The sequence below is a fragment of the Lygodium microphyllum genome, chromosome 29 (genome assembly GCF_053477565.2).
Source record: "Lygodium microphyllum isolate KBCC chromosome 29, Lygodium_microphyllum_v1.1.10, whole genome shotgun sequence".
Lineage (NCBI taxonomy): Eukaryota > Viridiplantae > Streptophyta > Polypodiopsida > Schizaeales > Lygodiaceae > Lygodium > Lygodium microphyllum.
The window spans coordinates 52088998-52105697 of record NC_141163.1 but is presented as its reverse complement, the minus strand read 5'-3'; positions in this window follow the sequence as shown (position 1 = coordinate 52105697).

Below are 16700 nucleotides of genomic sequence, written 5' to 3'. Positions count from 1 at the left end.
CCACTGCTGCTATCTCTACACATCAACTGAAGCATTCACAATCGTTAGTAAAATAACACAATTAAACCGACAAAAGTGAATACCTAGCAGTCTTCAGCTACATAAATAAATCAACTGGTTAGAAATAAATCCTAACCTTAATTTATTACGAGTGCGCACTCTAAACTCATAAACGTTTATTAATTTAATATGCATTTTGCGGAATCACCCGCTATGGAATCACCCATGTACACACTAAATTAATGAAACGCCCGAAAAGGACAGGCGTCCCCATCAACTTCTCGCACAAAGAATCCTCTTTGCGTATGAGCCCCGGTCATCTAAGTTTACGGAATCCACCGTAAAACCTCACGGAATCCACCGTGGAATATGCCTCCTGGCATCATACCCCCGGGGTGGGATAGCAATTGACCTCAATTGCTATTAGCTCAATGTGGAGCTAACAGAGTGGGGAAAGCATTTAAGTCTCTAGCGTGCATCCATTGTGCTTCCTCTACAGGATGGTTCTTAAATTTTACTAGATATCTAGAATACCTTCGGCCAGTTCTAGTGGTCATGTAGTCAGTGTCTATAATGGCTTCTGGTTCAAATATTTCAGTCTCTTCTTCTAGTAAAGGTGGGTTTTCATAGACAGGGTGGATAGGTAATTGGCCTCTAAATGGTCTCAATAAACTAATATGAAATGTATTATGAATTTTCCAATGAGATGGGAGTTCTAACTTGAATGCATTGTCATTAATCTTATGAATGATTCTAAATGGTCCGTAGAATCTAGGAGCTAATTTGACAACTGGATGTCTATCTACACTTTGCAGTCTACGCTTTTCTATTCTAAGCCAAACATAATCATCAACTTTGAAATTCATGGCTTGTCTTTTCTTGTTGGCTTGTTTGGTATATGATTGTTGGGCTTTAGCAATCATATCCTTTACCTCATCAAAAATAGTGTTATGCATAACAGCAATATCATCAGCACTCTGTATTCTATTAGACAAGGATGCAACAGGTGTAGATAATCTATATCCATAAATAACTTCAAAAGGTGCTTTCTTTGTAGATGTGTGCGGTGTATTGTTATATGCAAACTGTAATAAATGTAAATGAGTATCCCATGTCTGAGGTTTAGAGATAGTGTATGCACGTAAAAGATCTAGAATGGTGCTATTTGTGGCTTCTGTTTGTCCATTCGTTTCTGGATGAAATGCAGATGAGAAATCAATCTTTGTGCCTAGATTCGCAAACAGTGTAATCCAAAAATTATTACAAAATCTAGAATCTCTATCTGAAATAATCACTTTCGGCAATCCATGGTTAGTAAAAACAGTTTTCAAAAATAACTGTGCTGCTTGTGATGCTGTTAAAGTTTTCTTACATGCAATGAAATATGCTTGCTTACTAAATCTATCTACAATTGTCCAAATCATGTCATGGTTAGATTTAGTATTTGGTAAACCAGTAATGAAATCCATAGATATATGTTCCCAAGGTTTAGATGGAATAGACAAAGGCATTAATAATCCATACTGTTTACCATGATGTCTTTTTATTCTTTGACAAATCAAACATTCAGAAACAAAATTAGATACATCTGCATCCATATGCGGCCAATAAAAATCTTCAGTTAACATGCGTAATGTAGAAATGATACCTCTATGACCTTGATATGGGGGACAATGAATTTCATTCAAAACAAAAGATCGGAATGGAATAGTAACACACAGTCTCTTTTCAAAGAACATGAATCCATCATTATATGACAATGAATCAACAGGAATGAAATTATTTTGAACTAATTTTTGCCAATCAGAATGAAAAGTAATATCATGGTGATATGTGTCTTTCATGGCAATCAAAGAATCAAAAGATATGATAGAAATGTTATGAATTGCAGGTCTTCTACTCAATGCATCAGCAACTACATTTTCTTTTCCAGGTTGGTATTGAATGATAGGATGGAAAGTTTGAATGAATGAAGCCCATTTGATATGACGGTCAGAAATTTGGGGTTGGCTAAGTAGATGTCTAATGCTTTGCTGGTCGGTCTTTATCATGAATTCTGAACCCATTAAATAATGCTTCCATTGTTTTAATGCTTGGACAACTGCTAAGAGTTCCTTGTCATAAGTGGAATATTTAAGCTCAGAGGGTTTCAGCTTAGAACTAGAATATGCTATTGGATGGTTGTCTTGCATTAGCACGGCTCCTATTCCTGATCCGCTAGCATCGGTCACAACTAAAAAGAATGGTCTGTTAAAGTCAGGCAATTGTAGAACAGGGGCATTGGTTAATGCACGTTTGAGTAAGTCAAAGGATTTCTGCTGGTTTTCAGTCCATTGATAAACAATGCCTTTCTTAAGAAGTTTGGTCAATGGTAAAGCAAGTAATGAAAAATTACGTACAAACTTCCTATAGAAACTAGCAAGACCAAGGAATGAGCGTAATTCATGTACATTTTTAGGAACAGGCCAATGCAATATTGCATCAATTTTCTTAGGATCAACTTTTATTCCTTCTTTTGATACAATATGACCTAGATATTCTATTTCTGTCTTAAAGAATTCACTCTTGTCAGGATTTGCAAACAATTGATTTTCTTTCAGTAATTGAAAAACTAATGATAAATGCTCATAATGCTCTTTTTCACTTTGGCTGAATACTAAAATATCATCAAAGAAAACAATCACACAATATTGATATTTTAGAAAAATACAGTTCATCATTCTACTGAAAGTAGCAGGTGCATTAGTTAATCCGAATGGCATGACTAAGAATTCGTAATGGCCAAACTGTGTCCTGAATGCAGTCTTAAATATGTCGGATCTATCTAGCCTCACCTGATGATATCCAGACTTAAGGTCAATTTTACTAAATATAGAAGATCCTTGCAGTTTGTCCATAAGGTCATCAACTCTAGGTATAGGATACCTATTCTTTACAGTGATCTTGTTTAATGCTTGGTAGTCAATACACATCCGATAAGTATTATTCTTTTTCTTGACTAAGAGCACAGGTGCACCGAATGGAGAACTGCTAGGTCGAATTAAGCCTCTATTTAGTAATTCTTCAACTTGACTCTGGATTTCTTTTTGCTCTATTTGATTGTGCCTATATGGGGCTTTGCAAGGTGGTTGTGTGCCAGGTATTAGATCAATCTTATGGTCTTCTGGACGTGATGGAGGTAAACCTGGTGGTAGGTCTTCTGCAAAACAGTCCTTAAAATATGCGAGAAATTTCTTATGCTTAGGGTGCATATGAGTTTCTTTTGCGTGCAATTCATTCACCCAAATGAGATATGATTTAGTATTCTTGCGTAGTGCACGTTTTTCTTGAGTATGCGAAAGCAGTGGAAAAATATGAGATGCATGCATACCAAATAATGTAATAGATTTTCCTTGAAAATTTATATTCATTGTGTGTGTGGAATAATCTATATTGGGATTATGTTGGTGTCTCCATGGCATTCCTAGAATAATGTCGCTAGACTGTAATGGGACAACTAAGAAATTTCTTCTTTCAATATATGGACCAATTTGAATTTCTAAATTTTGAACTTCTTGTGTGCCATTGTACCTAGTGCCTAAAAATGCAGCTTTTATGCGATAGTGTGAGGTACAGTATGCAGTTTCAATTCCTTTACCAATTTTGCTGAAATAAAATCATGGGTACTACCGTCATCATGCAATATAGTTCTTTCTTTTCCATGCACCATACATTTCATAGTCAACAATGAATGTGAAGTAGGTATACCTGGTAAAGTGTCGGAAGTAGTAGTAGGATCATCCTCATCTTCAGTGAAAGCTGGCATATCCTCATGCTCGTCTTCGTCCATAGCTCCAAGGTAGTTGATATGTGCTGATGGCTTCTTTGAATGACAATTTGCTGCGAGATGCCATGGCTAGTGACACTTGTAGCATACGATGGGCTTGGCTTTGGTCACATTATTTGCAATGGCTGGGAGTCTGGGTATATTTGGATTTGCTTGTGGAATAGGCTTAGGATTTGGATTGACAGTGGATGGTAATGCAGGTGGTTTAGGCCAATTCTTGCGGAAAGATGGTGATGAGAAACGACCTGGATTAAACCTTCTGAAATTGGAATTGAATTGTTTAGATCCATAATTACCGTTTGCTTGGAATGGCTGTGGTCGTCGATCTCTTCCGCGTAACTTATCTTCAGTGTCGTGGGCTAAGGAGATGGCGTCTTCAAGGGTAGCAGGCTTGAACGTATTCACTTCAGCGTAGTAATGTCCAAGAAGTCCAGACATATATTTTCGCTTATGTGTCGTCTCTGGTACATCTTCAAGCATGCGTAGCTGTAGGAGTGCATTCCAAAAACGCTCTGTATACTGTGGAATAGGCTCACGATCGCGCTGTTGAAGTAAATCCCATTGCTTGATAGCCTTCTCATGAAATTGCGGTGGTAGGAAATTTTGCATGAACTTCTTCTTGAAATCTTCCCATGTAGCAGGACATTCTATGCTCTTGCAGACTACAGTCCACCAAAGTGATGCTCTGTCTATCAGATGATTAGTAACACACTTGATTTTATCTTTCTCGGAATAAGTTTCCTCATGGAAATAGTCATCAAACTGACTAATAAATGATAAAACAGTCTTTCCTTCTCTTATGCCATTGAAAGTGCGAAACTTGAAACTTCGTTTACTTATCTTGGATTCCTTGCGAATGGTTTGTGCTTCAAGAGTGGCGTTGATGGTACGGCGAATCAAATCTTCAGCTTGAGGTTCTTCTTTGTCAGTGGACGCTCCTTGTAGCTTTGTCAATTGCGCTTGCAAGGCTTGCCTAGCTCTTCGCTCTTCTTCCAATTGCAACATAATAAGATCCAGCTTTTGTTCCATGGTAGGCTCGGGTAGATCGTCTTCAGCCATAGGATCATCCATATGTGGGGTAGTCATCCTGTAAAACTCAACAAACCTTTCTCACTCAAAATCAATTAGCGGGATGAGCGTAGCTCAAATTTGGGGTTACAAGGCTATGTATTTTTGGGTATTTTCTTCTTCAATTTTCAGAAATTCTGCAATATTTTTGTCTCTGTTTGCTGAAAGTACTTCAACGAACTTGTAGATAGGTAGAACAGCTTGCTGCGAACAACTTTCCAGTTCAGAGTTTTTGCATACGAACAAGTCTTCTATGAGTTTTAAGCACTAGTCAATTCTGATTTAGTCTGACTTGCAGAGTTGCATACTTAGCAGACTTGCAGAGTTGTTGACTTGCTGGACTTAGGCCGACTTGCAGAACTTGCAGAACTTGATTACCGTCGACTTACGGAACTTGACTTCAGGAGTGCGAGACCCGGAGTTACTGAACTTGTCTGCCCAGTGTAACTTGCAGAGAATTGTGTGACTTAGCTTAAGAAATTAAGCTTAAGCTTAATAAGCTTAATAGCTTAGACTTTGTGGGGATGAAGAGCCGTCAGAAAACGGCGCAATTCGTGGAGGACAAGAGTATGTCTTTGATGACGACGCGGATTTTTCGGACGTCCTCAGTTACCACGATTTGAAATTTGAAGCTTATTAAGCTTCTTCTCCAAGCTTTGTTGATTAATAAAGTTAGGCTTTTAAGCTTGAAGAAAAGAAAATACTCTGATTATCCACGACTTGATGAAGGAGTTGGATGCGTGGTCCTCCGCCTGCAGAGCCTGGTCCTTCACGATCTGACAGTGGAAACAGGGGTTCTTGATCGCCAGAACTCTGCCTGTATCGACGGTTCGCGACGAGGTTGACTGTAGAGGCCGTTTGTTCCTGGAGCTCCGCCTTCACCCGAGATTGGTAGCGATTGGAAGCTCTTGATCTCTGCTCCGCTCTGATACCACTGGTGCGCAGATCGGTCGCAGATAGCTCACGTGGTGAATCCCGGAAGGTCCCCAAGAACAAAGTACTCTACTTTTTAGCACAAAAACCCATGTAAAAGCAAGCACGACATGAGGCAAGAGACAAATTGGGTTCAATCTCCCCCATGCCTTGTGTGAGCGCTTCACAAAGCATGTATTTTATGTATATTTCCAATCTTCATGCTCAATAATAGCCCAATTACAAAAATATGACAAGCTTTTAGCTTTTGAGTTTGCTTTCTACAAAAATAGTAAAATAAAGCTAATGGACGGTGCCCATAGTGTCTGGCACGCCCAATCTCAATGTCCAAATAGAAATAACATATCCAGGCGCATAAGCGCATACAAAATAATAATAAATAATCGATGTCTCAATAGACATAACAAAATATAGGCGTGGCGCCTATCAAAATCTAGTCCAAAAGTCGAAAACCCGCTAGACTCCAATGCTTTCCTCCGCCACTGCTGCTATCTCTACACATCAACTGAAGCATTCACAATCGTTAGTAAAATAACACAATTAAACCGACAAAAGTGAATACCTAGCAGTCTTCAGCTACATAAATAAATCAACTGGTTAGAAATAAATCCTAACCTTAATTTATTACGAGTGCGCACTCTAAACTCATAAACGTTTATTAATTTAATATGCATTTTGCGGAATCACCCGCTATGGAATCACCCATGTACACACTAAATTAATGAAACGCCCGAAAAGGACAGGCGTCCCCATCAACTTCTCGCACAAAGAATCCTCTTTGCGTATGAGCCCCGGTCATCTAAGTTTACGGAATCCACCGTAAAACCTCACGGAATCCACCGTGGAATATGCCTCCTGGCATCAAGTACTACTGCTAGATGTTGTGATTGAGGACAATATATGGGTTAGTTTTGCTACTAGATAGCACTTAGGATGCTTGACCAAAGGGACATGCAAAGGGTAGACTAACTGTCGAGCATGGAAGCTCTTTTCCTTCAAATCCTAATTTCCCTTGGATACTTGATCCCTTGATCTCTTGGATTGTGCAATCCTTGATCTCCTCACTCCCTTCCTTATATATTCTACTGCTTTCTCTGACATTATCTCTACCCATGTACTATGCTATAGATGGTCTTCACTACTCTTGCACCTGTCAACTCATTAATTTTCCACTGTGGCGACTCCTAGCTTTAATGGCCGCCAACTACTGCTTCCTTTAACAATGGATAACCATGGCCACTTCTTGAAGCTTCAAAATCCTTCAAGAAAAATCCATAATTGAATCTTGAAGCTTTCCAAAGTCATCTTTGTGGTATCTTTGGATCAAAAACTCAAGTCTTAGAGCTTATTTACCATCAAGAAACTCATGCATGCATTATGGAGCATTATGGGAACATGAATTCAGGAAGAATTGTCCATCCACCAATCATGGGAGGGCTATTGAAGCTTCTTGTGGAGGGATTTGCATTTGGCTTGTGCTCTTATATGGATTCTTGAAGGCAACCTCTAAATCAAGCTTATTACAAGGCACTCTTTTCATTCTTGGTCTCTCTCTTTCTCATTCACAATTGCTAAGCTGAATCCACTTGTTTGAGAGACCTAAGGATTAAACATTGCCTTGTAATTAGAGTCTTACATGGAATGAATGTTGTCCAAACTAAAATCGGTAGCTTAATTTCTCTTATCATTGCATAAGGAATGAGATTTAGTTAGGGAACGTTTAATAATTGGTTGATGCTTACCCCTAACATTCCCTTGTGGTTTGTTTACTGATTTGACCATAAAGAAATTACTAAGCCATTGTAAAAGGGTAAGTTGGCATTCAGTGAGTCATTAGACTGCCAAGGTAAGCCCCTCTTCCATCCCATCCATTTTCCATTCCATACACTTCATGAAGAGGCCCAAAGTTTCCTTTCCTACATGAATTTCATGCTAAATTCCTTAATTAAAATATATGTTCTATCTTCTATCTTAAAATTGTCTATATCATCTTTGGTTTGATTCAAAAGTTCCCCTCTTCAATTTGAATCAAAAAGTTCCCTAATTGGAGTTACATATCAAAAGTTACACTCAATTTACTCAGAATGGGTCTATTTGACTGCACCTAGAATGGCATGAAACAAAGGCAAGGGCAAGGCCCAAGGTATTCTACAAAGAGATATTATCAATGCTAGAGATGATTTAATCAAATAGCTACATGGGGATAACGTTGAGGAAGGATTACTCGAATGGGGAGCCTTCAGCATCCTCAATAAAACTCTATGTCAACATGAGATGCACCATGCGCAGAGGCATAATAACATGGTCTCTAAGCATAATGAAGTGGTATCAAAGTTGATAAGCTCATTGATCATATGGCCCACTTGGATAGCCCCTCTAAGATGGATTTATTGATTGAGAAAATAGCCCTATCCAATAAGCAAGCCATGGTTACTCAAGCTAAAACTCAACAAACCTTGGATAGACTCACCATCCTCATCTCTCAAATGGCTGCCAAATCATTTGCAAGACAAAGAAAGTATTGATAGAACCGAATTGCACTCCAACCCCAAATGGTAACTCTTAGCCCACCAATTCAAGATAGTCCACTTGATCCCTAATGCAAACTTGTAGCATGATGTTATTGGAAATAGAGACCTTCCCATCGACAGCTTTGAAGTGGGTGAACCATCCAATAGGAATGAAGAACTAATGATTAGTGCTTTCTCTATGCACAATTGGGCAACATGCATACAATTGGCAACATAGCCACAATGGACAGCAAGGTCACAATGGGAAATATACATTTAATGGACAACATGCCTACAATAGGCAACATGTAAACAATGGGCATTATTGATGTAATGGGTAGTATGCTTACAATGGCCAACATGGCTTAAATGGGCACCCAAATGATTATGAATGGGAGATCTGGGATAAGATAATGCTCACCAAATACAATAGTGAATCTTAGTCCCCATTGGATCTAGAGGAGTAGACGGTCAATTTGGAATCCTACTTTGATCTCTACCCCAAGATAGATGAGGAAAAGATACACTTTGCTATGCTTCATCCTGAGGTTTTTGCATATAATTGGTGGCACGCTATGTAAAGCATGAAAATCATACAATCCATGGATGGAAGGACTTAAGGCACATATGGTGCAAATGTTTTTTCTCCAATTGAGGCAATGTGGTTAGCTAGATTGTACCAACTAAAGCAATGTAGCTTATCCATGAGAGACTATGAGTTAACTTGACAATGTATATGGAAAGTGTTAGTGATGATGTTGAATTGCACAAGTATATATATGGATTGGAGCCCAATTTACCCACTAATGCGATGGCACAAAATCCCACTGCACTTTTGCAATCAATAGAGTTGGCTGAGAGGTATGTGTGCAAATACAAGAAAGACATTGGATTTCAATCCAAATTTGGATAGCAAAGGGCTATAGCTAGAGAAATCACTCAAGGATATGCTTATGGGGACGTGACATACTATATAGAAACCCTAAAATACCCACTTACCTACCATTTCATGCCTCAAAACAATAGCCAACTTTTAGGGCAAGATGCAATACAAAACATGAAAAAAGTAAACCAAAGAATGGTTCAGCCAAGGCAACCAAGGGGGCGAAAAATTCATGCTGATGGATCTCTTTAGAGAGTACAAAGAAAAGTGCTTATGTTTTCAATATGTGAAATAGTACATTGCAAATCATGCATCAAAATATGCTTATCAGAGGGCTAAGCTCAATATTATGTATGTCTTGGAATGTGTGGATGAACAAGATGAGGACACCGATTCCATGATACATGCTAATCACATGAGGACTATGATAAGGATACAGATCGAGAGTACTTCTATGATCCCCCAAATGACTTTTCCTTCAACTCAGGTGGATTCTTGCCTCATAACCTGGGTGGAAATGCTTATACCATATCATCATGTGCTACCACTTCCGTATGCTCTATTTCTATGGATGCATGGATGGGATCTAGGAGTCCAAGCATGCTATGAGTACAAGGAAGCATACATGAAAAATATGTTTTTATGCTTGTTGATAATGGTAGCACTCACAATTTTGTGGATAAATCAGCCATGGATTGTTTGAGTTGCTTTCCCATTGAATTACAATAGCCCCTAAGAGTGCTAGTAAATGATAATAAGGAAATCAATATCAAATATGCTCTAACGTACCGTTATATACTTGGTTGAAAATTATGTGTCATTTGTGGACTTGAATTTATTTTGATATGGGCCCCATTGATGTTGTTTTGGGTCGAGCGCTTGGGCAAGATTGCCATGGATTTCTCTTAGCTTTACATGGAGTTTGTTATGCACAAACAACTCATATGCTTATAGGGAATTCAGGATAATATAGAATTTCAACTTATTATAACTAAGAAATTCAAAAGAAAATTCAAGAAATAATCATAGATATGTGTGTTGAATTTGAACAAAGAAATTATATATCAGTACACAACTTTAGCTAAGAATTCAGCATTGAAAGATCTCTTGGATAAGTACAAACATTTATTACAAATGCCTACAACCTTCCTACCTAAGAGATAGATGGATCACTCCATTGACTTAGAGCCCCATTCAAAGCTAGTGAACAAGCCACCTTGCAGGCTCTCAAAGTGTGAATGTGAAGAAGTTGCAAAGTAAGTTGAAGAGTTGCTTGAGATGGGGTTCATTAAGCTGAGTTCTTCTCCTTATGCATCCTCTGTTTTGTTAGTAAAAAAGAAAGGTGGTTCTTTCAAGATCTGTATTGACTACAAGAACTTGAATAAAATTATGGTTAAGAACCGGTACCCCATACCTAGGATTGATGACTTGCTTGATGAGGTAAAGGGAGAAAAATATTTCACAAAGATTTATTTGAGATTTGGCTACCGTCGGATACGCATGAGAGTAGGTGATGAGATAGAAATAGCATTTTGCATAGATTGAGGGCTTTATTATTTTCTTGTAATGCCATTTGATTTTATGAATTCCCATGCTAGTTTTCAAAGCCCCATCATGAATAAGATCTTACAGCCCTTTTTCAATTTGTGCTTTTATTATTTAATGACATTCTCATTTGCAATAGATCATTAAAAGAGCACTTATTAGATATCAAGAGGGTGTTTAACATATTAAGAGAGCATAGAATGTTTGCAAAGGAGAGAAAATGTATATTCGTGCAATTTGAGGTAGAGTACTTGGGTTACATTGTGAGTGACCATGGGATACAAGTTGATCCCAAAAAGGTGTAATGTGTCAAGGATTGGCTCACACCATCTACTACCACATCTTTACACTTATTTACATGGTCTCTTGGTCTTGCTTTATTCTATTGGAGATTTATTCACTGCTATGCAACAATTGTAGCACCTTTGATTGATAGGCTAAAAAAGGAGGTATTCATTTGGGATTCTCTGCTAGTCACAACTTTAACCAATTGAAGGAATTGCTTACTTTAGCCTCCATTCTTGTTTGCCTAGACTTTTCTAAAGAATTCATTATTCAATGTGATGCTAGTGGAATGGGTATAAGTACTATCTTGTTGTAAGAACATGGTGTCATTGCATTTGAAAATTTCAAATCAGATGAAATAGAGAGGTAAATGCACGTTTATGACTAAGAAATGTTGTCCATCCTTCATGCTATCAAGAAGTGGTATCAATATCTCTATGGAAGCCAATTTAGAGTGAAAAGTGATCACTGATGAGTGCTTAAGTACTTTTTCTATCACAACCAAATTTGACTCATGAGCAAAGAAGGTGGGGGCAACCATATACAATTATGGTTTTAAGACCATTCATATTAGACGAAAGGATAATGTTGCAGTTGATTCACTCTCTTTTATGTGGGCATGCAAAGTATAATCCATTGATTCATGGTGATTTGGATAGAGGAGCTTTGAAAGGAATACTTGTTTAGTGGTGACTTCAGCCCTATCTTTCAAAAATTATAGCAAGGTATCATGGAAGAGAACTCCCAATATCAACTCAAAAATGGCCTCATTTGGTCACATGGCAAGATTGTAATCCCTCATACCTTTCCTTTTACACAAAAAATAATGAAAGGGATGTATTCTCTGTCAATTGTTGGTCCTTTAGGCATGTTTAAGAAATATGATAGAATTAAAAAGAGTTTCCATTGGAAGGGCCTATGGAAGGATGTCAAGGAATTTGTATCTAGGTGTGTATCATGCCAACAAAACAAGGATAATACTCTTAAGACACGGATTTATTGTTGCCATTGGCTATCCCTGAGGGAAAATGAACACATATTACGATGGATTTCATCACTCAGTTGCCCACGACCAAGAAGTGTTGGAATAGTATTTATATGGTAATGGATCAGCTCAGCAAAGCAATCTACTTTAACATAGTATACCACATCTAAAGTGGCTAGCTAGATTATGAGCATGTCTTTAAGTTGCACAAGCTTCCATTAGTCATTATGCAATAGAGATGCCAAATTCACGAGCCATTTTTGGTAGATAGTTTTCAACTCCATGGGGACCAAATTAGCTCCATCTACAATATACAACACCTAGACAAATGGCCAAACTAAGAGGGTAAACAAGTGGCTTGATATACACTTGAGGCATTTTTGTTATGATGTAGAGCATGTGGGGGATTCATGGTTCCATTTAGCTCAATTTGCTTATAATAACTCTACTCATGCTAGCATTGGAGTATCCCCCTTTGAAGCCATGTATGGGTATAGGCTGCCCCTTCCAATGGTCATATTCAAGGAAAAGTTAAACCCTTATGGAAGAGAAGAATTGGATCACATGCAAGCCCTACTTTAGCAATGAAAGTTGAATCTCAAGAAGGTTCAAGAATACATGAAACTCTATTCTCATGAAGAAAAGTACTCCCTTGAGTTTCAAGAAGGTGAGTTGGTTCTCATAAAGGTACCCAAGTCTCGATACTCCACACTGAAGGATGACTCTAGCAACAAGTTGGCACACTGCTATTATGGGCCTTACAAGATAGTCAAGAGAGTAGGTGACTTGGCCTATCACCTCCAACTCCCTCCCTCCACTAAGATTCATAATTTTTCTCATGTGTGTCAGCTGAAACCTTTTACTAGGTCCCCTAAAGACTGTGTGGAGGAGCTGACATACTGAAGAGGGTATCATCCATTACACTCTTGAGGCAGTCATTAGATAGAGAGAAAAGAGACCTAGAGCTCGATCAATTCTAGAATGTCTAATTAAATGGCAAGGTTTATACTTGAAAGAAACCTCTTTGATATTAGCAACTATTTTGTAGCAGTTCGCTACATAAAAGATGTCATTTTGGCTGAAAATTAGCTTATTTTGGCCCAATTTTACATGCAAACTACTTACAAATAACACATGTTTTAAAATAGTTTTTAACATAAATTAATAAGAGTTATATGTAATCTATATGTGCAGAAAGTAAACTTCATGAGATTCATTTTGACACGTCAGACATCTCAATTAGAGCCACCCATAGAAATTTATGACTACTTTTCTCCAGTATGCCTATTTTAGACATGTTATCCACTATCGACTGTAACTATAACAAATTGGTGGAGAAACTAATACCTTGTCAATCTATACATGTTGTACATATTCCACACATCTATACACCCCAATTCCACATGAGATTGAGCTTCTCCATATAGATATTACCTTTCTTCCCATACATAATTCTCTCTCTTCTACTAGTCTTTCTCTCTCACCCATCTGAAGTCTTTTATTTTTTCTCTTCTATTTCTCTTGTCTTCTTCACTACACATAGTGTTTTGATCTTGATTTAGCAAACAACCAATGCAACATTAGAGGCTTGGAATATACTACGGAGTTAGTAGAAATGGGAAATCAAACAAGGATTTAGAACCAAGAGAATCAACTAGCAGCAGAGAAGTTTGCTAATAGAGAGACATTTGAAGCATTCATTACTCAAATTAAGAATCTATGCAATCGGCATTGGAATATAAAAGACTAATGAGGAGCCAACTCTCGGAGGTGTCTTTGAATTTTTCCACCAAAGTTTGATGGACTAGTAACTCACTTAAATACTCAAATGAGACTCGAAGCTTTGATGTTTGAGAAATTTTGTACACGACTAATGGAGGAGGAGTTGTGGCTTAAAGCCCGAGAAGGTAGAAGTAGTGGAGATGTTGCATTCTCTGCCAATGTGAAAGGCAAAGGTGGTTCGTCTGCTGCTGATGGTGACAAAGAGAAGAAGGGTAGTAAGAAAAAGATTTGAGGAGAGTGCTTCTATTGTATGAAGAAAGAACATGCAATGGTAGATTGTCATTTCAAGAAGGAAAATAAAAAGAATGACACCCTAAAGGCTAAAGGGGAGGTGATAGCCACTAGGGTTGAAGTAGACTTGGAGTTATTCATGGTGACTATTGATGAGGAAGTATGTTCCTTGGTGCAAGAAGTATCTACCACTAAATCATGGATATTGGATAACGGTACCTCTCATCACATGACTAACAAGAAGGGTCTATACAACCTTGCGGAACCTCTATAAAAATACATCACTTGTGACGATTGAGAATGATGCAAAATGCCTTGCCAAGGGCACATGTGTTATTTCCTTTATTACTACAAATGGTGACTCAAAAAGCTTTCAAATGTATTGTATGTTTCAAAGATCAAGAGAAATCTATTATCATTTTCTTTTATAACTAATCTTGGCCATAAGGTGAGATTTACCAAGATAAATGTAGAAATTACCAAAAAAACTGACAAATTTGCTAGGAAATGAGAAAGAAGAAATAATCTATATGAGCTAAGCGCTCTTAGAGCCACCACTATTGTGGGTACAAGTAAACTTCAGTATGAAAGATTTGGTCACATTGGTTTTGCATTGTTAAAGGAGATGCATACGCAAGCTACGGTTGCTCACTTACCTATAGTAACTAAAATGAAGGAACCATGTAAAGCTTGTATGATGGGCAAGCAATAGAGAAAGGTTTTTCCACAAGAAAGAAAAAATAAATTGAAGGATCCTATAGAGTTGGTACATGCTAACTTGAGTGGTAAAATGCCTACACAAGCTTTGGGGGGATTTGCTTATTTTATAATGATCATCAACGACTAGAAAGACGTGGTACTTCCTTTGTGATAAGGCTCAAGCTTCTAGTAAGTTCAAAGAATGGCTAAAACTTATTGAGAATGAAACAAGGAAAAGTGTGAAGAAGTTTAGAACAAATGGTGGTGGTGAGTTAAACTCAAAGGATTCCGACGACTTTTGTAAGATCAAAGGGATTAAGCATCAATTTGATGACGCCTCAAATATCTCAACAGATTGGCATTGTTAAATGCTCAAATCACATTATTATGAAAATGGCAGGGTGCATGCTTAAGTGCAAGAGATTGCCCAACTAGTTTTGGGAAGAAGCTATTAGTACTATAGTTTGCATTCTCAATTAGAGTTATATAAAGGCTCTTAAGAGCAAAACTCCTCATGAGACCTATGTTGGTAAAAAACCATTTGTCTCACACTTTAGAACTTTTGGATGTGAATGCTATGCACATGTTTCAAAGGATAAGAGAAAAAAGTTAAAATTAAAAAGCAAAAAATGTATCTTCTTAGGTTAGAGTGATGAGCAAAAGGCTTACAAATTGTATGACTAAGAGATAAACAAAAACATAACAACTTGGGGAAGTTACTATATGTATATCCTCTACATCACGTGCGTTCAAGGCCTATTTATATATCCTTATTTGTGAATTTTTCTTGAATAAAACATAATCATTTTCTATTCAATTTGTAAATAACCCCTTATATTACACCATTCTATATGTAAAAAATTTATAAAAATGGTATTTTAAGAATACCTTAACAAGCCACGATGTGGTGTTCAAGAAGTAGCCACAAATACTAGAGGGGGAGAATACAAGTTCTTCCACTTGATCATCCGACAAAGAAGTAGCCCACTATGAACTTGTCCCAAGAGTTGTCCCTACCCTCAAGAAAGAGTAAGCATCATATTCGAATCATGAGGAGAAAGTTCACAAACTTGCAATCATGCCACTGGAAAAGCCATTGTTATGAGGGTGACACAGTTCTATGATTGTAGTAATCCCATACCCTCCACTATTGAGAAAAAGGGAGATGGACCAAGGATGTCTTAGAGAATAGAGGAGCAAACAAAGGTTTCTATTCACATAGTCAATATGGCTTTAATGGTTGAGATTATCAAAGAAGTAAAGAAGCCAAAAAATTTGGAAGAAACACTTTCCAATCTAGCATGGAGAGTAGCTATGCAAGTTGAGTATGAAAACATTATGCATAATGATACTTGGGAGCTAGTGGATCAGTCAAAGAAGAGAAAGATTATTGGCACTAAGTGGGTCTAGAGGATAAATTCCAAGGTTGATGGAAGCTTAGAAAAATACAAAACCCAAATTAATTGCATAGGGATTTTCACAAGTTGAAGGATTTGATTTTCAAGAATCATTCCCTCCAAATGCTAGAATGTAAACTATACTCATAGTACTTGTAGTGGTCACTTGTAAGAAGTGACTAGTTTATCAAATGAATGTTAAATCAACATTCTTGAATGGTGACTTCTAGGAGGAGGTGTCCATGGCTCAAACACTAGGATTTGAGGTCCCCCATTTTGAGAACAAAGTTTGCAAGCAAAGAAGGCATTGTATGGGCTAAAAAAATCCCTTAGAGCATGGTGCCAATGGATAGATAGATTCTATTTAGAATTAAATTTCAAAAAGTGTGTCTCGAATGCTAACTTGTATGTTTACAGGGGTGGTGAAAAATCTACATTGATTATCCTATATGTGGATTATCTTCTTATTAGATATTACTATGAAGATACAATCCATCAAACTTGAAAGGCTTTGAGCTTTGAGTTTGAAATGACAGACTTGGCCATGTTGCATTAT